Source organism: Lissotriton helveticus, chromosome 8 (genome assembly GCF_964261635.1).
Source record: "Lissotriton helveticus chromosome 8, aLisHel1.1, whole genome shotgun sequence".
Classification (NCBI taxonomy): Eukaryota; Metazoa; Chordata; class Amphibia; order Caudata; family Salamandridae; genus Lissotriton; species Lissotriton helveticus.
Window position 1 is genome coordinate 954,958,313 of NC_136069.1, and position 27,610 is coordinate 954,985,922.

Genomic DNA, 27,610 nt, shown 5'->3' on the forward strand with positions numbered 1-27,610 from the left:
ATGCTTACACTTTCCGATATTTTACTAGTGAGTTATGCAGAACGTTACAGCTGCGCCTTTTTTCCTTTCGAAACCAGGGGATCCACCCATTCGCTGGTCCAAATGGAAAAAAGTGTTTCTAAATTACGCAAGGGTGTGTGGTACTTCTCTTTCTGTGGAAAGGAAGTCTGCACTTTTAATGCACTGCTTAGGCTCTGAGGGGCAAGAAGTGTTCGAACATTTACCTGAGTTGACTACTGAAGAAGCGAACAATTTAAATGAATTTGAGGTCAACATTAAGAAACTGGATAAACATTACTTGCCAAAAGTGAGTACCATCTTAGAAAGGTACCACTTTGGCAGGCGTATGCAGAAAAATGAGGAGTCTATAGACACATATGTCACGGCTTTGCGCAAATTGGCTGCCACTTGTAAATTTGAAGGTACTTTAGAGGAAAGAATACGTGATCAATTCATGTTAGGATGTTGTTTAGAAAAAATTAAGGACGAATTGTGGCAAAAAGATGATCCTAATTTAGATGAGGTCATCACTATAGCCAAAAGACTAGAACATTCTGATGCATGCGTAAAGGCTTTTAAGAAAGAAAAGGAAACGTCTGAGGAAAAAATCTTAGTTGTTAATAAGAATAAGTCACTGGAAAAACCAGACCTGAGAGCTACAACTAGAACCTCCAAGAAAATGTCCAACTCCACTCCTTCTTCTTATAATTTTTCCAGAACCTCCACTAGTTCAAAACTAAAATGCTTTCCTTGTAATGCCTCTGATCATCTAGCCAATGATAGATCATGCCCTGCTTTATCTTCTAAATGTAACAACTGCGGTAAGGTAGGACATTACTCGAAGGCTTGCAGATCTCAAATAATTAAAAAAAAAAACAAGTGAAAGAAGTGTTAATTGATGATGACTCTGATTCTAATTCAGATGACTTGCATTGTGGTGAGATTTCTTTATTTGATGAAGACTTTAATCCTGATTCAGATGAGTTACATTGTGGTGAAATGTCCTTATCTGATGGGAAAAAGTGTAAAGGTGCTGTTGATGTTGTACGCATTGATAATTGTGAAGTCAAAATGTTATTTGACTCTGGGGCAAAAATCACTTTAATACCCGAGGTTTTCTTTGAAAAGAAACGTTTTGGAAAGGTAAAAGTTTTTAAGCCTGATATTAGACCACTAGCCTATGGGAGAAAACCTATTAAACTTGTAGGTTATTTCAATGGTCAAATTGACTACAAGGGACGACTTACTACAGGGAAAATGTACATCTCCTGCAGGGGGGACAGCATTCTAAGTTGGTTTCATCAGGCTGATTTACATGTCTCCTTAGTTCCTGGTGAGAACCCCTGCATTGTTCTAAGAGACATAGTATCTCACTCTGGGGAGGACAATACTGTCTTAAATGATGTGTCCTCATGTGCTACTGGTTGTAATGTAGTAGGGGTACAAAAGGTCCCTAATCTGAGTAAAAATGAGATATCTTATCCTGATTGGCGAGGTCAATTTAAAAATGTCTTTAGTGACAAACTAGGTTGTCTTTCTGGTTATGTACATAACATTATCTTGAAGACAGATGCAGTTCCTGTGGCATGTAAAGTGAGTAGTATTCCTTTAGCTATGCAGGAGCCTATGCGGTTGGAGTTAGAGAAACTCTTGAGTGATGGAATCATTGTGAAATCTGAGGCAAGTGAATAGGTTTCGCCTGTTGTTTTAGCACGTAAACCCTCAGGTGAGATTCGTTTTTGTGTTGACCTTAGGGGTCTCAATAGAGAGGTTGTGGCGGATAGATACCCTCTTCCCAATATTAATACCATGTTAACTCAACTTGGGAATGCTTTCATGTTCTCCACACTGGACCTTAGGGCTACATACCATCAAGTGAGAATTGATGAGATGTCCATGGGTTTCACAACCTTTATCACACCCTTTGGCACATATAAGTTTACTCGCTTACCTTTTGGCTTAATCTCTGCAGCCTCTGTTTTTCAGAGGGTAATGGAGGATGTATTGAAGGGTATTACTGGCGTTAAAATGTATCAAGATGATGTACTTGTGTTTGGTTCATCACAGAATGAACATGATCTTAGAATTAGATCCGTTCTGGAGCGTTTTGAGGACAGAGAATTGACTTTGAGGGAAAATAAGTGCAGATTTAATTTGACTGAGATTGACTATTTAGATCACTGTTTGACTCCTGATGGTGTAAAACCTAAGGATAAGTTGGTAAAAACTATACACAGTTTGCCTACACCAAAGTCGAGAGAAGAGTTGATTACCTTTCTAGGTATGGCGGAATATTATAACAAGTTTGTTCCTCATTTTGCAAATAAAACATCTAACATGAGAGCTTTGTTAAAGAAGGGAGTAAAGTTTTCTTGGTCTCATGTGTGTCAAAAGGAGTATGAACTTGTTAAACAAGATTTAAGTCTGGCTCCTTCTTTACAGAGTTTTGATGTACGTCATGATTCAATTTTGGTCACAGATGCTAGTTCCCGAGGTTTAGGAGCTGTGCTCAAGCAGATGAGGGATGGGAAAGAGATTACCATCTGAGACCTTTTCTACCGGCTGTTTCTTTTCACGGACCAGAGCCCACACCTTGCGGAACCCGCTCCGCGGGTCCCGCTTTGTTGGAAGTGGGAGACTGAAGGCTTGCCAACTGCTGGGCGCTGGGAGCGAGACAGGGCTGCGAGCGTCAACCGGGACTCATTATCCCAAGAGCCCCGGTTTGAATCAGCCCGAGTCAGCTGGCCCGCTCTCCCTGACCGCCCCGCCCAGCCTAACCCGCCTCAAAAGACGCTGTTACCTGCTCCTTTTGGGATTCCATTGAGACCTTTTCTACCGGCTGTTTCTTTTCACGGACCAGAGCCCACACCTTGCGGAACCCGCTCCGCGGTTCCCGCTTCGTTGAAAGTGGGAGACTGAAGGCTTGCCAACTGCTGGGCGCTGGGAGCGAGACAGGGCTGCGAGCGTCAACCAGGACTCATTATCCCAAGAGCCCCGGTTTGAATCAGCCCGAGTCAGCTGGCCCGCTCTCCCTGACCGCCCCACCCAGCCTAACCCGCCTCAAAGACGTCTACAAAAATCAGCATCACACGCTGCGCGGGAGCGCGCGGGGCTAAGCCCGGGCAAAGGGCGGGCCCTCTGAGGCCCTCGTAGGCCAGAGTCGGCTGGGCTGGGCCTATCCTCTAACGCCTGCAGTTTGGCGCCCTTTTGTCACAGGCAAGTCCAATGGCTATGCCATCTGAAGAGGGGACACCTGGGAAGAAGGGAAGACTTCGTAATGGGTCACTGGGCAAATATTTCCCCAAGGTTCTGAGCGAGGGGGATAAGGAATTGACTATGGCTGAGCGCAGGGCTGAGCGGCGACGCTCAGTCGAAAGTTTGAAAAATAGATCCCTCACTGATATTGTTCCTTTTTCTACGTCCCAGGAGGGGGATTTAACTGATATTGGGAGGGAAATCGTTAGCCAAGAAGGTTTCCCTCTTTTGCTGCGCGATTGTACCCCCACCCCTTGTATGACCTCAGATCACATTGTTATTGTTTCTCCCACTCTTAGTCTCTGTGGTAATACCGTTCCTTCGCAGTCTAGGAAAACGAAACCTAAACAACTAGTGGTAGCCCAGATTCATCGTCCACCTCCGAGTAAAAGAAGGAGGAAATTAAGGGCGGGGCTAGGCAAAGCAAAAACCCCCCACTCTGATTTTGGCAAAGGGCCAAAATCTTCCAATAGATATGTAAGGGCAACAGTGGAGGCGCCGGCATCATTAATACCTGATGCACCACCGCCAGAGGTTATTCCGCCCGCTATGGACCCAAATATAGTGGGTTCAGATACCAATCCGGGGCCCTCAATACCAAATAGATTACCTCCCGCGTCACTATTGGGGAATTTGGAATTCCTATTGAGGTCTTTGCTCTTACCTATCAATGAGAGCATTAAGAAAGTTGAAATCAGACTGACACTAATAGAGACTGCTATAAATAGCATGGTTACGCTAACCAAGGCCCAGGGGAGTGGGGGGGCCCAACCTAAACCTCCAGTTAGGCTTCCGACTAATCAGACTGTTAAAACCCCAGCTAAAACTCCAATTGCCCCACCCCAGCTGCCTAAACAGAAGTCACAGCCTCACGGTAGAGTGGAGACTGGTATTCAAAAACCAAACCTCCCAAAGCATACAAACACTCCACCAGTAGGGACAGAGGGTGACTTCCAAAGGGTAACGTTAAAGGCACCTGTAGCAAACAAACGAGAGGAACAGGGGGAAGGGAGATACACTAGGGGCCCAGTAACTAAGGTCCCACAAGTGGAGATTCCCCGACAAGCTGTGCCCTTTGTGGTAGTTTTGACTGGGGTTCCGCCATTAGCAGAGAATAAGAAGGAGGGTTATGCCCAACTGAAAAATAAAATAATTCATTGGTTGAGGACATACAGGCCCATAGCCCAAAATTTGGATGGAGATATAGTGCATGTTAGGCGGATCACCTGGTTGGGCAGTAGACGCAAAGATATCGAAGGGGATCTAGTGGTGGTCAATTTTAGAGATCCCCGGGCAGTAGACTACATTTTAAACTGGCCCACTGGAAGTGGGGGAAATTGTATCACCCCTAGGGCTTTAACCTATTTTTACCCGAGGTCAGTTATGCATCCCCCCAACTACCGGAAAGAGTTCTATCCTCCAAGGTCTAACCCACAATTATTATATAGTAACATCTATCCTCCATATGGCCAGTACCCCTCTCAGGCCAATGATCAGTTTGGTTGGACTACGGTACCCCAGAGACATAACCCAAGCCGCAATAGTAGGATGGAGCATTTAAGACCCTTCACTCCTCTTGACACTTGTAACAGGTTTTCGCAGCTCTCTGGTATGGAGGACTGCGATTGATGTTCACAGTCTAAGGAGGAGGGTTGTGGCCGTCTAGGTCTGGAGCCCCCGCGAGCAGTGGGAACTGATGACACATGCCAGGAGGGTACCCCTGTAGTTCCTAATAAGATTAGCATCTGTTCGAATGTGACCCCCCTTGGAAGCTTTGGGTGTGTATAACATTGCTGGTTGTATCGCATCCCCTATCCTTGAAAGGCATGATAGCGACCACAATGCTCTAGTTTTGTCCCTTAAACCGGGGAGTTTTGGGTTGACAAATCCACCGCCCCCCCAAAAAAGTGTTCCGCAACCTTTAATAATAGCCAATTGTAGGTGAAGGGTAAAATGGCCAGACCTCCAAGACTCCCCAACAAAACTTGCTGAATTATATGAGATCATTATCCCATTTATTGTAAAAATGGGGAATCTTGGCTCCAGGGGAAGGTCCACCGATTTTCATAACCAGTTGGTCGCCATTTTAAAGGATGCCCTTTGTCCTGTTAGAACTAAGACGCATCCATGGTTTAATGCCTCCTGCCGAAAGTAAAAAAAAGCCTTGCTGTCAGTTTTAAAAACTAAGGATACCACAGCTATTAGGGTCCAACGCTCTATGTACAAAAAGGCAATTAATGACGCTAAGAAGGAATGGGAGGCCATGATGTGGGAGGAGCGTGGATCTGCACTAAGGTGTAGGGATTCCAAGTTATTTTGGTCCATTGTTGCAACCGGTCTGAGTGGGCTTACCCCTGTGCTTGCCCCCAATATTGCTCCTGTAATATGGGAAAAACACTTTGGAGCACTCTACGGAATTTCTGAGATTGACATCCTAACCCATGAAATCACTGGACCCCATCAAACCCAAAGTGTCACAGGGGTTGTAGACTGTGAAAAGATGACCGTAGTTCCTATTAAAGGTCCCCAAATTAAGCACCAACACGTGGGGACCCTGGGCAATTCATGCTGGAGGGACCAATTGATAGTAGGAAGAGAGTCCTGTCTCTCCCAGGTTGAAATTATCACACTGAGAGAGGTCGAGGTAGCAATAGGAAAATTGCTCCCCAATAAGGCCCCAGGTCTGGATAAATTGGCTGGGGATTTGTTTCGTTACCAACCCAAAATTTGGGCACCTTATTTGGTCGTTTTATTTAATGAGATTCTGCGGGGAGATGATTTGCCCCCAACTTGGTTGGGAGCGGAGATTGTGCCAATTCTTAAAAAGGGCTGTCCACTTACCCCATCAAATTATAGACCCATTAGCTTAATAGATACATCACAAAAGCTAATCGGGAGGATCATTCTTGATAGGATCCTTGGGTGGATAGATAAGAATGGGATTCTAACCACACTCCAGGCAGGCTTTAGGTCTGGCACCTCTACCTTAGATCAAATATTCCGCTTGCAGGTCCTGTCCTAGAAAACAGCAAGTGTGGAGGGTAGCGGCCTCTACCTTGTCTTTGTGGACCTGCGGGCAGCATTTGACTTAGTCCCTCGCGAGAAACTGTGGAAGGTGTTGGCAGACCTGGGACTTCCGCCCTATTTATTGGCCATTCTAACTAGGCTCCACACAAACAACTATGCACAGGTCAGGTGCGGAAGGTATGGCGACCTCACGGATCAATTCTCTGTCCAGAAAGGAGTGCGCCGAGGGTGCGTCCTGGTGCCCACGCTATTCAGTCTCTACATTAATGGACTTGTGGATCATCTGAATGGCGTGGTGGACAACGATGCCCCAAAATTGGCCACAGGGAGAGTGCCCGCTCTGATGTTTGCAGACGACACTCTGCTGTTGTCTAAAACATCATCGGGCATTCAAAGAACGCTTGACGGATTTGTCGCGTTTTGCGCGACGAGGGGATTGGAAATCAACCTTCAAAAAAACAAAGTTCATGATTTTCAACCCCCCGAAGCGGACACGCCCAAACCCGGTCTTAAACGGTATTCCCCTTGAGAGGGTTAAGACCTTTGTATACCTGGGTGTTATCCTGACAGAGAGTTTTGAGTGGAACACGCAGATTGCCAAGTCGGCACTCAAATTATCACAGCTAGCGGGGGTATAAGTTAAGTATTTAAGGGGTCAGCCTGTAAGCAGGTGTCTCCGGCTTTGGAAATATATTGTCGTCAGGCTAGAACCGCGGCAATATATGGTGCTGAACTTTGGGGGCATAAACAGATTTTGAACCTCATATGGGTGGAACAAAGCTTCATGAGGAATCTAGTTGGATTACCAGTAAGCACATCATTGATTCCTCTTAGATTAGACCTTGGGATGGAGCCAATAGAGGAGATCACAAGTGCAAGACCAATTATGTACTTTAAGAGGTTCTGGTCAGTCCCTCAACTGGCCACCTACAGAACTGAATTATCTGAGGTTTGGACCTCCCTTAAATGCAAAAAGATCCCATGGCTGCAGCACATTAGGGCTGCTAGTATCCGGATAGGTCTCCCGGAACTTTGGGAGACACCTGAGATTCATTGCCCTGGGATATCAAAAAGGGAAGTCCATACTCAGATACGTAGGCAGAACTTCTTAAAACACCAGAGCTCTGCAATCATGGGCAGGCTAACGACAGAGGTCCTTCTTGTAAAAATGGAATTTAAATTTGAGGAATTCATGGATGTAATTGAACCTCCGCTTGCTAGAAAGTTGTATCTCCAGTTAAGGCATGGCACTTTACCTATTAAGTCATTTTCATGTAAATGGTTAAAGTCTAATAATGAAGCTTGTCCTGCATGTGATTATAAAAATGAAAATGTAGCACATGTACTGTTTTTTTTCCCTGCTTATTCAGCAATTAGAAATTGTTGGTTGATCCCAATTTGCAGGAACCTCAAACTGTTGCATTTCACTCAGGCTTGTCGGTTCCTGACTTATGATACTCACCCCCCTATTGTGTTTGCCGTATCCCATTATTTACTCAGTATGTGGCGTAGAAGACAAACTTTTTTAACTTAATTGCAGTAAATATGATATTTTCTATTCTCCTGTTCTTGATAACTCATAGTTTAATTCTCTTTTTAACGATCTGATGATTATTTATTGTTTTAACACTTCGTGCTTGTATGTATTTTATGTGCACTTTTATGGTCTTTGACCAAAATAAAGTTATCAAATGAATGAATTGGTTTGAAATCAGGTTTTATTAATTCGTATAGAGGTTTAACCCTCTCTGCATAATTTAGAATGTATGTTCTTCCTAAATTCAGGAAACCTAGTATTGATTGTAAGTTCTTCAGTGTTTTTGGAACTTGGAGTACAGCACACTTCTCTAAGAAGTTGTCTGCTAGGCTTTTGCCTTCACTTGATAATTCATATCCTAAAAACAGGACAGTTAGATGAGCAATTCATGACTTTTTAAAGTTGAATTTGTACCCTTCAGCTGTGAACCCAAGTATTATGGTGTTCACTCTTTTTAAGTGAGTCTCCAGGTCGTCGTCCGTAAGATAGATGTCATCGACATAAGATAATGCCTCATCATCATATATTTGTAGTAACTCTGTTACCCTTGCTGAGAATAATCCTGGGCTATTCTTGAATCCCTGGGGGAGTCGACAGAATTGTTTTTGCGACCCCATTGTTGAGAAAGCGGTCAAATACCTGCTTTCAGGTGCAATGTTTTGACAAAAGAATCCATTAGAGATATCTAATGTCGTTTTATATTTTTTGCGCACGATGTTATTCATAAGTGCTGCACTGTGTGAGTTTTGTACTGCAAATGTTTTGCAACAGGAGTTTAAGTGTCTGTAGTCCAAAACTAGACGATATGAATCGTCTGGCTTGGAGACAGGAAACAAAGGATTGTTCATTTGTGAGGTGCATGTTTCAATCACCCCCTGATATTCAAGTTGATCTATAATCTCCCTGACTTGCTTTTTAGCCTTTGGGCAGTAGGTTGATTTTTTAAGTGGATTTTATGGTGAGGAGAATCCTCATCCCATCCTACATGATTTTTATATAATACAGGAGCTTGGGCCACTGCCCATTTTCTTGCAAATGTGTATTTTTTATGAATTGGAATATGATTTGAGAAGGCAGGCATAATCATTTCTTCGCCATGAGGGCACTCCCTGACAAACTCTGGTGGCCAGTCTTTCTCAGCTAACAGGATATCATAGCCTTTTCGAAAGGTTATCCCAAAAGAGACCCCTGACTTTCCTAGTTTTGTCCCCTTCTATACGCAATGTTATTTCATATAATTTATGGGGTTTGCTAACTCTGGTATCTGCAGTTTCCACCTGAATGTATTCATTCGTGTCCACTGTCTCCAGAAGATTCATCAGGATCTTGCGAGCTATGGTTACTTCTGCTGCGCTGTCTAGCATTGTCTGGGCCCACTCTCCGTTTTTCAGTTGTGTCCTCAGTATCCTCGGAATGTTTTATTTTAATACTAGCTACCTTCTTCTTTGGATATTGCAATTTTTTACTTTGATGAGCAGGTTCCTTGTCTTTGGACTTGACGTGCTCTTCTTTGTGTTCTGACCGTCCTCTTCTTTCCGATTTCTGTGAGGAAGTCTGAAAAGATCGGGAGGGACGTGTATCAATATCTTGATATCTGTCAGGTTTTCTCAATTTATCCCTATCTCTAAGGTAGTATCTTTTCTCAGAGGGCTCCCTTTGGGGAGACTTGCTTCCTCATTCTGGAGATCTATCTCTCCGATGAGGAGACGTTCCTCTGGACTTCAACCGTTTTTCTCTGGGAGTGGATTGTTTATTACCCTCCCAACTCTTTTTTGGACGCTAAAAGGAATTGTCGCTTTGGGACACGAGGAATTTTTGTTTGGACTTGCCTGCCATCTGTCATCGCAGCCACAGCTTTCTGGACCCGCTACGCGGGTCCCGCTTCGCTGTTTGGAGGGGTGTCTTCCGTGCACCGGACCTGGGGCAGAGATTAGGAGGCCTGTGAAAGCTGCAGGGCTGCGAGCGGAGACGCAGGGACTCGAAATCCCAGGAGTCCCTGCAGGGTGAAACCATCTGCACCGGGCCCGCTCTCCCAGCTGCCACGCCCCCTGCCCGAGGTGTATTTAGCGCCCTGTATTCCAGAACTTCGTGGGACGCTAAAAGGAATTGTCGCTTTGAGACACGAGGAATTTTTGTTTGGACTTGCCTGCCATCTGTCATCGCAGCCACAGCTTGCCGGACCCGCTACGCGGGTCCCGCTTTGCTGTTTGGAGGGGTATCTTCCGTGCACCGGACCTGGGGCAGAGATTAGGAGGCCTGTGAAAGCTGCAGGGCTGCGAGCGGAGACGCAGGGACTCGAAATCCCAGGAGTCCCTGCAGGGTGAAACCATCTGCACCTGGCCCGCTCTCCCTGCTGCCACGCCCCCTGCCCGAGGTGTATTTAGCGCCCTGTATTCCAGAACTTCGTGGGACGCTAAAAGGAATTGTCGCTTTGGGACACGAGGAATTTTTGTTTGGACTTGCCTGCCATCTGTCATCGCAGCCACAGCTTGCCGGACCCGCTATGCGGTTCCCGCTTCGCTGTTTGGAGGGGTGTCTTCCGTGCACCGGACCTGGGGCAGAGATTAGGAGGCCTGTGAAAGCTGCAGGACTGCGAGCGGAGACGCAGGGACTCGAAATCCAAGGAGTCCCTGCAGGGTGAAACCATCTGCACCTGGCCCGCTCTCCCTGCTGCCACGCCCCCTGCCCACCTTCACCTCCTTATAACTAACGCTGCAGCCTGCTGCGCGGGAGCGCCCGGGGCTAAGCCCGGGCAAAGGGCGGGCCGTCTAAGGCCGTCCAAGGACGATAAAGGACGGGCCGGGCTCACCCTTTTCCATTTGTAAGCTTGGAAGCATTGTACTTGTAACAGTCTTGTTATATGGTTTAGTATATGTGTACGCACTAACAGGGGTTTTCAGCATTAGTTGTTTTGTTTGTTTTTAAATTGGTTCATCCCTGTCCTGAGGATTTTTCCCAAGATGGCCCTACATTCTGGGAAAGATAGGCAAGTAATCAAGAAAACAATTAGTGGGAAAGCTACTAGAACATTGGATGCATTTATTACCCGGGCAACAGGGATTTTGGAAAAAGAAATCGCTTTTACTGAACAGCGATTATCCCTGGATCTCTTGACAGGAAAAAGGTCGTCTCTAGGACGGATTGGCTCTACAATCACGCCTGATAAAAGTATCATAATGAACCCTGTACCCAGTCCAAATGTATCCAGTAATGTAGTTCCCCAATTACTATCCTCAAACGTTTTGGAGGACAGCATAAATGCGGTCTGTATAGCATCAAGTACTGCTAGTGGGGACAGCATTCAAAATTGTAATTCGATTCATATAGCGCCAACATTGGCAGACTCTCATGTTTCAGAACCAGATCTGAACTTAGTTGAAACCATAAAAACGGGTCCTTGAAAGGCATGATAGCGACCACAATGCTCTAGTTTTGTCCCTTAAACCGGGGAGTTTTGGGTTGACAAATCCACCGCCCCCCCAAAAAAGTGCTCCGCAACCTTTAATAATAGCCAATTGTAGGTGAAGGGTAAAATGGCCAGACCTCCAAGACTCCCCAACAAAACTAGCTGAATTATATGAGATCATTATCCCATTTATTGTAAAAATGGGGAATCTTGGCTCCAGGGGAAGGTCCACCGATTTTCATAACCAGTTGGTCGCCATTTTAAAGGATGCCCTTTGTCCTGTTAGAACTAAGACGCATCCATGGTTTAATGCCTCCTGCCGAAAGTAAAAAAAAGCCTTGCTGTCAGTTTTAAAAACTAAGGATACCACAGCTATTAGGGTCCAACGCTCTAGGTACAAAAAGGCAATTAATGACGCTAAGAAGGAATGGGAGGCCATGATGTGGGAGGAGCGTGGATCTGCACTAAGGTGTAGGGATTCCAAGTTATTTTGGTTCATTGTTGCAACCGGTCTGAGTGGGCTTACCCCTGTGCTTGCCCCCAATATTGCTCCTGCAATATGGGAAAAACACTTTGGAGCACTCAACGGAATTTCTGAGATTGACATCCTAACCCATGAAATCACTGGACCCCATCAAACCCAAAGTGTCACAGGGGTTGTAGACTGTGAAAAGATGACCGTAGTTCCTATTAAAGGTCCCCAAATTAAGCACCAACACGTGGGGACCCTGGGCAATTCATGCTGGAGGGACCAATTGATAGTAGGAAGAGAGTCCTGTCTCTCCCAGGTTGAAATTATCACACTGAGAGAGGTCGAGGTAGCAATAGGAAAATTGCTCCCCAATAAGGCCCCAGGTCTGGATAAATTGGCTGGGGATTTGTTTCGTACCCAACCCAAAATTTAGGCACCTTATTTGGTCGTTTTATTTAATGAGATTCTGCGGGGGGATGATTTGCCCCCAACTTGGTTGGGAGCGGAGATTGTGCCAATTCTTAAAAAGGGCTGTCCACTTACCCCATCAAATTATAGACCCATTAGCTTAATAGATACATCACAAAAGGTAATTGGGAGGATCATTCTTGATAGGATCCTTGGGTGGATAGATAAGAATGGGATTCTAACCACACTCCAGGCAGGCTTTAGGTCTGGCACCTCTACCTTAGATCAAATATTCCGCGTGCAGGTCCTGTACTAGAAAACAGCAAGTGCGGAGGGTAGCGGCCTCTACCTTGTCTTTGTGGACCTGCGGGCAGCATTTGACTTAGTCCCTCGCGAGAAACTGTGGAAGGTGTTGGCAGACCTGGGACTTCCGCCCTATTTATTGGCCATTCTAACTAGGCTCCACACAAACAACTATGCACAGGTCTGGTGCGGAAGGTATGGCGACCTCACGGATCAATTCTCTGTCCAGAAAGGAGTGCGCCGAGGGTGCGTCCTGGTGCCCACGCTATTCAGTCTCTACATTAATGGACTTGTGGATCATCTGAATGGCGTGGTGGACAACGGTGCCCCAAAATTGGCCACAGGGAGAGTGCCCGCTCTGATGTTTGCAGACGACACTCTGCTGTTGTCTAAAACATCATCGGGCATTCAAAGAACGCTTGACTGATTTGTCGCGTTTTGCGCGACGAGGGGATTGGAAATCAACCTGGAAAAAACAAAGTTCATGATTTTCAACCCCCCGAAGCGGACACGCCCGAACCCGGTCTTAAACGGTATTCCCCTTGAGAGGGTTAAGACCTTTGTATACCTGGGTGTTATCCTGACAGAGAGTTTTGAGTGGAACACGCAGATTGCCAAGTCGGCACTCAAATTATCACAGCTAGCGGGGGGTATAAGTTAAGTATTTAAGGGGTCAGCCTTTAAGCCGGTGTCTCCGGCTTTGGAAATATATTGTCGTCAGGCTAGAACCGCGGCAATATATGGTGCTGAACTTTGGGGGCATAAACAGATTTTGAACCTCATATGGGTGGAACAAAGCTTCATGAGGAATCTAGTTGGATTACCAGTAAGCACACCATTGATTCCTCTTAGATTAGACCTTGGGATGGAGCCAATAGAGGAGATCACAAGTGCAAGACCAATTATGTACTTGAAGAGGTTCTGGTCAGTCCCTCAACTGGCCACCTACAGAACTGAATTATCTGAGGTTTGGACCTCCCTTAAATGCAAAAAGATCCCATGGCTGCAGCACATTAGGGCTGCTAGTATCCGGATAGGTCTCCCGGAACTTTGGGAGACACCTGAGATTCATTGCCCTGGGATATCAAAAAGGGAAGTCCATACTCAGATACGTAGGCAGAACTTCTTAAAACACCAGAGCTCTGCAATCATGGGCAGGCTAACGACAGAGTTCCTCCTTGTTAAAATGGAATTTAAATTTGAGGAATTCATGGATGTAATTGAACCTCCGCTTGCTAGAAAGTTGTATCTCCAGTTAAGGCATGGCACTTTACCTATTAAGTCATTTTCATGTAAATGGTTAAAGTCTAATAATGAAGCTTGTCCTGCATGTGATTATAAAAATGAAAATGTAGCACATGTACTGTTTTTTTGGCCTGCTTATTTAGCAATTAGAAATTGTTGGTTGATCCCAATTTGCAGGAACCTCAAACTGTTGCATTTCACTCAGGCTTGTCGGTTCCTGACTTATGATACTCACCCCCCTATTGTGTTTGCCGTATCCCATTATTTACTCAGTATGTGGCGTAGAAGACAAACTTTTTTAACTTAATTGCAGTAAATATGATATTTTCTATTCTCCTGTTCTTGATAACTCATAGTTTAATTCTCTTTTTAACGATCTGATGATTATTTATTGTTTTAACACTTCGTGCTTGTATGTATTTTATGTGCACTTTTATGGTCTTTGACCGAAATAAAGTTATCAAATGAATGAATTGGTTTGAAATCAGGTTTTATTAATTCGTATAGAGGTTTAACCCTCTCTGCATAATTTAGAATGTATGTTCTTCCTAAATTCAGGAAACCTAGTATTGATTGTAAGTTCTTCAGTGTTTTTGGAACTTGGAGGTCAGCACACTTCTCTAAGAAGTTGTCTGCTAGGCTTTTGCCTTCACTTGATAATTCATATCCTAAAAACAGGACAGTTAGATGAGCAATTCATGACTTTTTAAAGTTGAATTTGTACCCTTCAGCTGTGAACCCAAGTATTACGGTGTTCACTCTTTTTAAGTGAGTCTCCAGGTCGTCGTCCGTAAGATAGATGTCATCGACATAAGATAATGCCTCATCATCATATATTTGTAGTAACTCTGTTACCCTTGCTGAGAATAATCCTGGGCTATTCTTGAATCCCTGGGGGAGTCGACAGAATTGTTTTTGCGACCCCATTGTTGAGAAAGCGGTCAAATACCTGCTTTCAGGTGCAATGTTTTGACAAAAGAATCCATTAGAGATATCTAATGTCGTTTTATATTTTTTGCGCACGATGTTATTCATTAGTGCTGCACTGTGTGAGTTTTGTACTGCAAATGTTTTGCAACATGAGTTTAAGTGTCTGTAGTCCAAAACTAGACGATATGAATCGTCTGGCTTGGAGACAGGAAACAAAGGATTGTTCATTTGTGAGGTGCATGTTTCAATCACCCCCTGATATTGAAGTTGATCTAAGATCTCCCTGACTTGCTTTTTAGCCTTTGGGCAGTAGGTTGATTTTTTAAGTGGATTTTATGGTGAGGAGAATCCTCATCCCATCCTACATGATTTTTATATAATGCAGGAGCTTGGGCCACTGCCCATTTTCTTGCAAATGTGTATTTTTTATGAATTGGAATATGATTTGAGAAGGCAGGCATAATCATTTCTTCGCCATGAGGGCACTCCCTGACAAACTCTGGTGGCCAGTCTTTCTCAGCTAACAGGATATCATAGCCTTTTCGAAAGGTTATCCCAAAAGAGACCCCTGACTTTCCCAGTTTTGTCCCCTTCTATACGCAATGTTATTTCATATAATTTATGGGGTTTGCTAACTCTGGTATCTGCAGTTTCCACCTGAATGTATTCATTCGTGTCCACTGTCTCCAGAAGATTCATCAGGATCTTGCGAGCTATGGTTACTTCTGCTGCGCTGTCTAGCATTGTCTGGGCCCACTCTCCGTTTTTCAGTTGTGTCCTCAGTATCCTCGGCATGTTTTATTTTAATACTAGCTACCTTCTTCTTTGGATATTGCAATTTTTTACTTTGATGAGCAGGTTCCTTGTCTTTGGACTTGACGTGCTCTTCTTTGTGTTCTGACCGTCCTCTTCTTTCCGATTTCTGTGAGGAAGTCTGAAAAGATCGAGAGGGACGTGTATCAATATCTTGATATCTGTCAGGTTTTCTCAATTTATCCCTATCTCTAAGGTTGTATCTTTTCTCAGAGGGCTCCCTTTGGGGAGACTTGCTTCCTCGTTCTGGAGATCTATCTCTCCGATGAGGAGACGTTCCTCTGGACTGAAACCGTTTTTCTCTGGGAGTGGATTGTTTATTACCCTCCCAACTCTTTTTTGGACGCTAAAAGGAATTGTCGCTTTGGGACACGAGGAATTTTTGTTTGGACTTGCCTGCCATCTGTCATCGCAGCCACAGCTTGCTGGACCCGCTACGCGGGTCCCGCTTCGCTGTTTGGAGGGGTGTCCTCCGTGCACCGGACCTGGGGCAGAGTTTAGGAGGCCTGTGAAAGCTGCAGGGCTGCGATCGGAGACGCAGGGACTCGAAATCCCAGGAGTCCCTGCAGGGTGAAACCATCTGCACCGGGCCCGCTCTCCCTGCTGCCACGCCCCCTGCCCGAGGTGTATTTAGCGCCCTGTATTCCAGAACTTCGTGGGACGCTAAAAGGAATTGTCGCTTTGAGACACGAGGAATTTTTGTTTGGACTTGCCTGCCATCTGTCATCGCAGCCACAGCTTGCCGGACTGGCTACGCGGGTCCCGCTTTGCTGTTTGGAGGGGTATCTTCCGTGCACCGGACCTGGGGCAGAGATTAGGAGGCCTGTGAAAGCTGCAGGGCTGCGAGCGGAGACGCAGGGACTCGAAATCCCAGGAGTCCCTGCAGGGTGAAACCATCTGCACCTGGCCCGCTCTCCCTGCTGCCACGCCCCCTGCCCGAGGTGTATTTAGCGCCCTGTATTCCAGAACTTCGTGGGACGCTAAAAGGAATTGTCGCTTTGGGACACGAGGAATTTTTGTTTGGACTTGCCTGCCATCTGTCATCGCAGCCACAGCTTGCCGGACCCGCTACGCCGATCCCGCTTCGCTGTTTGGAGGGGTGTCTTCCGTGCACCGGACCTGGGGCAGAGATTAGGAGGCCTGTGAAAGCTGCAGGACTGCGAGCGGAGACGCAGGGACTCGAAATCCAAGGAGTCCCTGCAGGGTGAAACCATCTGCACCTGGCCCGCTCTCCCTGCTGCCACGCCCCCTGCCCACCTTCACCTCCTTATAACTAACGCTGCAGCCTGCTGCGCGGGAGCGCCCGGGGCTAAGCCCGGGCAAAGGGCGGGCCGTCCAAGGACGATAAAGGACGGGCCGGGCTCACCATTTTCCATTTGTAAGCTTGGAAGCATTGTACTTGTAACAGTCTTGTTATATGGTTTAGTATATGTGTACGCACTAACAGGGGTTTTCAGCATTAGTTGTTTTGTTTGTTTTTAAATTGGTTCATCCCTGTCCTGAGGATTTGTCCCAAGATGGCCCTACATTCTGGGAAAGATAGGCAAGTAATCAAGAAAACAATTAGTGGGAAAGCTACTAGAACATTGGATGCATTTATTACCCGGGCAACAGGGATTTTGGAAAAAGAAATCGCTTTTACTGAACAGCGATTATCCCTGGATCTCTTGACAGGAAAAAGGTCGTCTCTAGGACGGATTGGCTCTACAATCACGCCTGATAAAAGTATCATAATGAACCCTGTACCCAGTCCAAATGTATCCAGTAATGTAGTTCCCCAATTACTATCCTCAAACGTTTTGGAGGACAGCATAAATGCGGTCTGTATAGCATCAAGTACTGCTAGTGGGGACAGCATTCAAAATTGTAATTCGATTCATATAGCGCCAACATTGGCAGACTCTCATGTTTCAGAACCAGATCTGAACTTAGTTGAAACCATAAAAACGAGCAAGCGGAAAAGAGGAGGGGGCCATAATAAGGGTAGTAGAGCAAAAACAGCCAAATATAATACCAATCGAGCTGTGGCCAAATCTACTAAATATAAGGGAACCCCGTCTGCGGATGCTGAACCCCCAAATCAGTACTGCCCAAATGATGACTTTCTTCGCAATATTGAAAAAGTGGTTAAAAGTCTTTTGAGGCCCTTATTGGAAAAAACGCAAATAATAAATTTGAAGTTGGACCAATTAGAACATCTTGTTTCGGTAAATACCCACTCCCTTGAACAATTGGTTAAGAATAGCCAGGGCATTGATAATCCGAGTGTCAAACCAACTGTTATAAAGAAAGCAGGCTTAAAAAAGCCAGTAGAGGTGTCACAAACAGTAACAAATGTTGATCCTGCTAAAGCTGTACCACAAACAGCCTCTAACAACCCCACTATGGCGGAGGTTGTGTCCGGAAACCAAAAGCCTGCAGTAATTGCTCCAACTATAACAACTTCTTCTGTATCCAATCAGGTGGCTATTACTACTAGGCCTAAGGCAATACCAACACAGGGCCCCATAAACCAAGGAGCAAAGGCTCCAGTAAAAAGGGCGGTTTGTGTAAATTTGCCTCCTGATTCTGCCCCTTTTACAGCTATTCTGACAGGAGTGCCAGGGCTTAGGCCTAGCCAACTGGAATCAAATAGGGATCTCAGAAATAGAGTGGTCTATTGGCTTAATAAACATAGACCGCTTCCCCCTGCCTCCAGGACAGAGATTTTAAATGTTAGAAGGGTTCCATGGGTGGGGCCAAGTGATAAAGTTCTGGAGGGAGACTGTATCCTCATAAATTTTAGAGAAAACTGGGTTAAAGGCCTTATTTGTCGTGAACCAAGGTTTGGCAGACTGGGTGATATACAATGTATAGGTTTGGAATACTTTTACCCCAATTTAAAGCATGCACTTCCTTATCCACCCCAAAATTACCCAAGAATGAGATTTCAGGGTGAGGAATATCTTGGGTGGATACCAAATAACATACCCTTAAGAAATCGCTTTGAATTATTGATGGGGTTGGAGGATATGGACTGACTACCAACTAGCCAAAAGACTGCCAAATCGTGTGGTGAAGTGGGAAGTTTCTTATTTGAACAAACGACTGAAAGGTTGAGGGGTATTACTGATGAGATGACACTAACTTGTACTGTGACAAATGAAAATCCTGTTGAGGTGGAAGTTTGCGACATTGTAAATTGTATGTTAAATTTGACCGATATCAGGCCAGATGCGACTACGCATATGGATCCTTTGGGTGACTCGCCGGGGGCAATTGGGTTTCGCCTAATTTCGTGGAACATTGCAGGTCTCTCTAGAAGGTTACAGGTTGATGCATGGTTGAACTATGTAGGAATCCATTATATTGTGTGTCTCCAGGAGACATGGAGTAAAACTGATCAGGTCCTTTATGGTTTTCAATCCTTTAATGAATCAGCTGTGCCATCACAGGCAGGTAGGGCAAAAGGTGGCATTATGACCGCCATTTCCCTTAAATGGAGTAACCTAAAAACATCCAGTATAGTGGATACACCCTGGTACCAATTACTTTTGTTACAATCCCTGTTTCCTGTACCTCTGTTGTTGAATAATTGGTATTACAATATTTTTGATAACCATGACACTGCTGTAATTGTGAATCTCCAGGAGGACATATCCAAGGTTCGAAGTAATTTACCTTCATTATTTATTTTGTGGGTTGGTGATTTTAACTGTTCTTTGTGTAAATTTGGTGGGTCAAATGTTTGTGGTCTAGTTGATCTAAATGATCACCCTAGGCAACATTTTAAGCATACACCCCAGGGTGATGCGTTAAATAGCATTATTGTCATCAACGACTTATGCATAATGGAATCATGGGTTGCCCCAAACTCATGTCCAATACCAACTTTCCAAGGAACTGGAGGTACTATGAGTGTTATTGATTTCGCTATTGTATCTAGTAGTCATTTACATTACATTGATAAATTTGAGACGCATGTAAATCCGGTGAGTGATCATAACCCTTTAATTTTAACTTTCTGCCCTCCCGTTATTGCAAGACATCCAACCTGGGATCAACCGATAACATATAATAAGAATAAAGGAGTCACCCTGAAGTGGGAGAAAGTAGATGCAATTTGGTTGGAGGTAAAGATTTTAAACTCTAATAGCTCTGAAATTTAGCTTTGTTTATCACCAACAACAGACCCAGAGAGTACAATTAGGAACTTTGAAATTCTGTGTGTGAATGTGGCAGAACATCTTAAAAAACCACGGGCCTCTAAACAATCTAAGAGCTTTAAATGGTTTGATGCTGCTTGTTCCGCAGCTCAAAAATTGTTAAAAAGGGCTTTGCACCAAAAACCTAGGAATATTGAGTTGGTAAGAACTGCGAGAAGCACCTATAAAGAGGCAATTAAAAAACGAAAGCTGGATCTGAAAAGGCTAGCCTGGGACGACTTAGAGAAAGCCTCAGACTTAAAAGATAGTAGGCTCTTTTGGGAGGTTATAAACCGTCCTTTTCTCACAAACGATGGTAACGATAATATGGTAATGCAGATAACGGGCGAGACATGGGAAGCCCATTATGGGAACATTTTTAACCCTAAGTCTATTCCCCTTATAGGTTTGCAGGATGAAATAAGGGATGGGGACATCCCGGTTACAGCTTCCCTGCTTAGTTCTTCGCTCACTCTCTGTGAAGTGGAGGGGGCTTTGAGGAAAGGTGTTCGATTAAAAGCCCCTGGCCCGGATGCGGTGCCACTGGACTTTTTTTTTTAACATAATACTGTCTTATGGGCCCCATTGCTTCTGAATGTTTTTAAAGCAGCTATTGTTGGTCGCATTCCCCTATCTTGGAAGGAGGCAGTGGTGGTGCCAATTTTTAAGAAGGGGGATAAGTGCGACCCACGTTGCTATCGCCCAATATCACTAATTGATGCTTCGTGCAAGTTATTGGGTAGGATAATTTTGGCCAGATTGGAGACTTGGGCAGATTCTGCGGGCTTAATTGTAAATTCCCAATATGGGTTCAGGAGAGGAAAGGGAACAACCGAACAGTGCCTAAATTTGGCACTAGTTATGGGTAAGTACATGAAGGCTAGGGCTTCTTCCATCCACCTGGCCTTCATGGACTTATCCAGTGCTTTTGACACTGTTTGCAGAAACAACCTCTGGCAGATGATGGAGGACATGGGTTTTGAAGAACCCTTGGTTACCCTGCTCCGTAGATTACATGCGGCCACAACTGTGGCCATAAGATTTGGGCCAGGGGGGGAAAAACAAAAATCCATCCCCTCAACTGAGGGTGTGCGGCAAGGCTTCATTTTAGCACCTTTTTTGTTTTTAGTATACACTAATGGCCTGGAAAAGTTTTTGTTGGAACATTGCACAGACTTCCCAAAAGTAAATGGCAAGAATGATACCTATGCTATCTTATGCCGACGATACGGTATTAATGACCCTCACAGCTAACAGTATGCAGACCTGTTTGGATGCATTTAACAACTTTATGCTGGACCTGGACCTAAAGGTAAACTTTGCAAAATCTTTTGCAATGGTCTGTGGTCCCAAAGGGACAAAAACCCGTAAGTTCATGGTAATGAATTCCACCATCGACAAAATCGAAAATTTCAATTACCTGGGAAATGTATTTAATAACAAACTGAGTTGGGTTCCTTTGATGAAGGCGCGTGTGCAAAGCACTAGCCGATCAATTGAGGGTCTATTTCGTTTTTGTTGCAAATTAGGACAAAAACCAGTCCCACAGTTAAAAACTTTGTATAGAGCAAAGTGCTTATCAATGGCAACCTATGGGGCAGGGGTATGGGGGACAGAAAACCCAGCTATGATCCAGGTCATGGAGAATAAATTCCTAAAACGCTTGTTAGCAGTCCCACTAGGTTCATCTAACAGTTTTTGCCATACTGAGATGGGATTAGAATATGTGTCTGACATTATTCGTGTTTCCCCTCTAATATTATGGGGTAAAGTATGGCTTTCAGAAGATTTACAGCTCTCAAAAGATATCCTTCGGGATTGTAAAAATCTTGAACATGCAATGAAGATTCCATGGCTTTCATATGTTAGCAATACTTTGCATAAAATTGGTCTGGGCCATTTGTATGATAATCCTGAAAATATGCAGGGGGATATAAAAAACTTAATTAAATCAAGTTATCGTAATTGCTTAATTACGCCACATTTAGACCATCCTACAGATTGCCTGGGTAAATCGAAAGTCCAATTTTATTTAACATTCACTACCCATGTGCAATGGCGCTTTTATTTGACAAGATTTAGACTAAATTCTCTCCATTTTCTCTTTGCCTTCCCAAAACAAGGGGGTTGGTGTGAGAGGCTGCCCCCTTGTCCTTGTGATGACAAAACTAGTCAAAATACCATCCATCTTGTTCTTTTTTGTCCTCTTTATAAGGAACCAAGAAATAGGTTTATTAAGCCTATTCTAAAAAACTGGCGACCATGTAATTATAAAGAGGGATATGATTATTTGTTGTCATTATCCTCACCTGGAGTATGTTCTGCCATGTTAAGTTTTATACGACTGTCATTGCAACTTAGGAAACGGTACTGTTAGTTTGTCTGGTTAATACTTTCCTTTCTCTACTACCTGTATAAAATGAATTATAACCTTGTATACATTTTATTTTGGAAATTTTTATTTATTTTTAAAAAATGTGTAAACTGTAATATGAATAATTTTGACTTATTGATGTTAATGTTCTTTTTTAAACTAAGGTCTGCATACTTTTGTGATTCTATCATTTTGAATCGAATAAAGTTTATGAATCAAATCGAGTGTTCAGATTATTTTTAATAAAAGTTTTTTCAGGATTTTCAGTTAGTTGGGGTTTTACTGGTTTCCCACCCAAACTATCTCTACCTAGTTCTTCATAGGATTTTTCTATGATTCTGGCAAGTTCAAAAGGTTGTTCTGCTATATCTGTTTCTTTCAACTTCTGGCGGATCACCCCAGATGCTGCTTCTCGTTTTATGTTGGCTAATAATATAGCCGAGACCTGCTTGAAGTCTTTCAGTAATTTCATACCTAGAGTTAAAGCAGGTTCTAGAACGTATTCATTTTGAATCTGTCTTAGTACGTCTGGTATAACCGCCATGGACGGAGCACCTTGTGTTTTTGTGTAAATAGAAGCAAAGACTGTGCCCCAAGTGTCACAGTCCTCCACATGTGGTGCGATCCCCATTGGAAGGCAGATAGTCAGAATTCTGTGTTTCTCATGAGGTGTAGTATCAGGAAATACTGCCTCTATCTGAGTGAATTGTTGTGCTAACCAGAATGGAACTTGTTCCCGTTCTGACATTTTTTTAATGTCTGCATGTGGTGTGTAGCTGGCTAGAACCGGCCATGTGGCTCCTGGTCTACCTAGTGGACCGAGCCTGGTAATGTGATTTTGATGTTTTAGGGCACCATTAAACCAGAGCAGGTGCTCTTGGTATGTTAGTGGAATTTCAACGTCCTCGAAAGGAGCGTATTCATCCGGAGGTTCCTCTATTTTGTAATAGTGGAAATCTTGTGTCACAGCGTGTGCTGCTGGAAAATTTATCCATGAATAGAATACCTCTGTCTGCCGACATTTATGGGCCTCTACCACATTTTTACTAACAGAAAGTTTTTTTGTTGCCGATCAAGTTTCAAGGAAACAAAGATTAGGTGCACAATATTTTGGAACACTGTATCCTTCAACGTTGACTAAACCAAAAACGAATACATAGGAATCTCTTCCTACTAAGTTCCGGCGGATATTAACCTTTTACCCACTCCTGACGTCTTTTGGAGTTTTTACGGGAAAAGGGGTCTTTGTGAAAAGCACGACTGAGTTACTCTAATGTCTTGCGTTAGATTATCGCCTTCCAAATGTTGGGCGCCATGTAGTGTAGTTCCTATATTCCCAATAGGCTCTGCGCATTGGAATAACATAAACGATAGTTTAGACGTAGGACTGAGGTCGACTAGGTCTCTACTGAATATGTTAGACTTAATTATGAATGCCAGCTAGCTCAGAGGTCACGAGAAACTTTCTCGAATGAACAGGAAGGAGTTAACTTTCCTGATTTAGACAAGAAGGGATTAGTTTCTGACAACCGCATAAACATGACAACTTTACTCCCTCCAGAACAAGGAGTATATCTCCAGAGTCGTGTGATAACAACAGACAGCTATTTCACTCAGTCAATCAAAAGTTGTTATTTATTGAGCAGTCCTCTTTCTCATGCAAGAGAAGTGAATTGCCACAATTGCAATACTTATCATGAAGTAAAGTGCGCACAGTAAAAGTAGTAATATGAAATAATACTGTAAAAGCATTGATATGGTTTCTGAGCCATATGATACTTAAAACGGATAAAATATATACATACATAAAATCATTGACTAAACGTACTCAACTGGTGCTTCTAAGATACGCCTACCCCGGTGTACCTAACCTAAGCCTAGTACGTGGGAAGGAGTAAGTGAGCTGCAGTTTAAGTTAAGTTAGTTTTTGACAAGAATCTGAATCAAGAATTCTCTAAGGATCTAATCAGCTCTGTACCTTGGTTATAGAATGAAGGTGATTTTGTATCTCTTTCTCAGGACTCGATCTCCCAGCAACCCGCAAGGGTGACTGGAAACGCTGGAGCTGGATTTCTCGGCAGGAGAAAAGACAGCGTCTCTCTCAGTGCGTCAATGGGAGGGTCGGCTTCCTTTGGCTCTCGCATCAGCTGGGCGTCGGGCAAGTAGATAGCCGCTCTGCTCCAAACCACCGTGTGTTTGCTTAAGGCAACGTTGGTATATTTATACCTGGAAGGAGCCGGGTTTGACGTAAGGTTGGACATAAGAAGTCACTAAGAACTAACAGTTCTTTCTGGACTCCAGGAGTTCTTGTGCAAATCAAAACAAAAGCAGGGGGAATTCCTAGGCTGCTGGAGGCTTGGTTTGTTTAAAGAACGCGTTGTACTTTCTAGGAGTCTATGGGAGTAGCCTTGCCGTATTTCGACTGCTTTGGCTATGACTAAATATTGACATGATTCTTATGCCTTTATAAGGATATGTTTCGTTATAACCGCATAAGGGCATGAATCGGGGATATCTTGATTAGGGTCCTAGATAGATTCACAACAGGCGAGAGGACCACATCATCCACTGACCCGTCTTGCTCCTTGGTTGCCAGGAGGTCAGGAGGAGGGTCACTCTCCTCTTCCATTCCAGCATCTGTAGCCAGGAGCATTGTCACTTCAGACCTCTCAAAGTGGGGTTTGAGGCAGTTCACATGCAAGACTCTCAGGGGCTGCATGGGAGTCTTCAAGTTAACCAGGTAGGTTACTTCGCTCTTGCGCTCCACCACCTCATATGGCCCAGTTCACTTGTCTTGGAACGCACGAGGCTCAATTGGCACCATCACCCACACTTTCTGCCCACGTTGAAATTAATTAGACCAGGGTGGTATTCTGGTCGTACCATCTTTTCATTTCTTCCTGGCTTGCTTCTAGGTTCTCCTGAGCGAGTTTCCTGAAGCGTTGTGTCTGGTTGCGGAAAGCCAGCACATAGCTGAACACATCCTGGGGGTTTCCCCATGGGATTTTTCCCACCCCTCCTTCACCAGTGTGAGAGGTCCTCTAACAGGGTGGCCATACAGAAGCTCAAAGGGACTGAACCCTAAAGACTTCTGAGGCACCTCCCTGTAGGCAAACAACAGGCATGGTAGGAAGACGTCCCACTTCCGTCTCATGGGCTCTGCTAGGCCTATGATCATAACTTTCAGGGTGCGGTTAAACCTTTCAACCAACACATTTCCTTGAGGGTGGTAAGAAGTTGTGAACTTATAAGTTACCCCACACTCCTCCCACAGAGACTTCATGTACCTAGAGATGAAGTTGGTATCCCGGTCGGAGACCACCTCTCTGGGGAACCCCACACTGTAAGAGATCCCCATCAATGCACAGCCCACCACGGGTGCTGTGATTGTCCTGAGAGGGACTGCTTCCTGGTACCGGGTGGCATGGTCCACCAAGACCAGGATGAACCGGTTGCCTAAGGCTGTCTTGGGGTCCAGGGGCCTCACATTGTCGATGCCCAAACACTCGAAAGGGGTGCTCACCACAGGAAAGGGTTGGAGGGATGCCTTGCATGTCCCGCCGCTCTTTCCACTGGCCTGACATATTTGGCAAGACCAACAAAAGGTACCAACATGCTTCTTTATCTGGGCCAGTAGAAGTGGGTGACAAGCCTTTGGAAGGTCTTGTCTTGCCCCAGATGTCCTGCGAGAGGCATGTCATAAGCCAGACCCATTAGAAAGTTCCTGAAGCGCTTGGGTACCACCAGCACATGGGCTGCACCAGGCTCAGAGAACTTAGGCTCACTATACAACAACTCATCTTCCCAGTAAATGAGATGATCCTTGGACGCTCCACCTGCTGCCTGGTCTGCAGCCTGTTGCTGCACACCAATGAGAGGGAAGGGCACTCCTTCTGCGCCTTGCAGAATTCCTCCCTGGAGGGGCCACCTTCCTGCTGCCAATGGGTCAGCTCAGGTAGGTCCCCCTGTTCGGTCACTTATTCCCCGGTAGGCTCCAGGGCATCCCCCTCAGGTTCTGCTCCCTCCTGGGCCGTGGGAACAACTGGGGTGGGTTTCCCACGCCCTTTTCCACTTCCTCTCCTGGCAGGTCTCTGGGCCACTGTTCCAGGCTCCAGTTCTGCTGAATCACCCTTACTGGCTGCCATAGCACGCGTTGTCACACAGATCCACGCAGGCACCCCCAACATCTCCAGATGAGCTTGGCGCTCCACATCCTTTCATGGAGAACTCTCCAGGTCATTACCTAGCAGACATCTACAGGCAAGGCTTGACTTACAACAACTTCCAAGAGACCAGAGACCCCCTCCACTCAAAGGGAAAATGTGCCACTTTGCAGAGGCGCACTGAGCTGTCAGCTGCAACTACGGGGCGGAGTACATTGGGAATGACCTGCTCTTCAGACACCCACTGACATCTCACGGATGTCACGCTGGCTTCTGTGTCTCTTAGAGCCACCACCCTCTTCCCAATGATGGTCCCCCACTGCCCGTATTTCTTAGTGTTCTGGGGACAAGGGGTGTCATGGACCATCTCTCGGTCTCCCAAAGAGAAAAGGGTCATCACTGCTAATCCCTCCTCTCCACTGGAAATCAAATCCTCCCCCAACACTACACTCACTAGACCCGGTGTCTGAGTACCAGTGGATGCTGGGGGTTTCTTGGGGCACTTATGGGCAATGTGATCCACCTCCCTACATGCATAACATGTGGGCTGAGCTCGGTTATCCTGTATGCCCTTAGGGGGCCAGATCCTCTTAGGCTTGGGGGGTTGGGACTCCTTCTCCAGGGAACTATTTTGGGGCCCTTTAGAGAACTCCTTTTGGTTACCCTTGTCCTCCCCACCCTTCTGCTGGGGACCCTGCCCACCTTTGGCTGTGGTACCCACCACCCTCTTGTGGACCCTGGTGCTAGTCCAGCGGTCCGCCACCTTAGCAAGCTCACTGGGGTCAGTTAACTTGCTATCCAAAAGATGCTGCCGCAGCTCTGGAACACATAGACTACTCAAGTGCTCCCAACTAATTAAGTGACACAACCCCACATAATCAGTTACCTTGCTGCCCTTTATTTAACCTTCCAGTGCAGGCGTGTACATACTCGCACACTCCACCCAGGTACTAGAATCAAGTTTCTTGAAGTTTCTAAACTTCTGGCGGTACTGTTTTGAAGTAATACCATACCGGAGGCAAAAGGCCTCCTTCACAGAGGGGTAGGTTAGGGTACCTGCTGACTCCAAGGGTGACAAGACATCCCTCCAAGAGGCTTCAAAATGCTTCCACAGGCCCACCCCCAACTCTTCTCAGGCACTTCATTCATCTTCAAGGCAAGCTCATAGGATCTAAACCATGCATAGATATCCTCACCCCTCTGATAATTCTGTACCAAATCTTTGGGTATGTACACATTACCCGCCTACACTGGCTGTGCGCTGCCACCATTGGAACTGGACTCCATTTGTTTGGATTTGAGATCCAGCTCCCTCAGACTCAACTCATGAGCCCACTGGAGTTTCTTTTCCTCCAAAGCGAGACCGTTCCTGCTCTCCTCCGCCTTCTTTTCACTGTCAAGGCTTAACTTCCTCTCTTCTGCTTGAGCCTTGGGTTTAAAAAGCTCTAACTCATGGTCTCTGACCCTCTGATTCTCCTCCAGCTCCTCTGGAG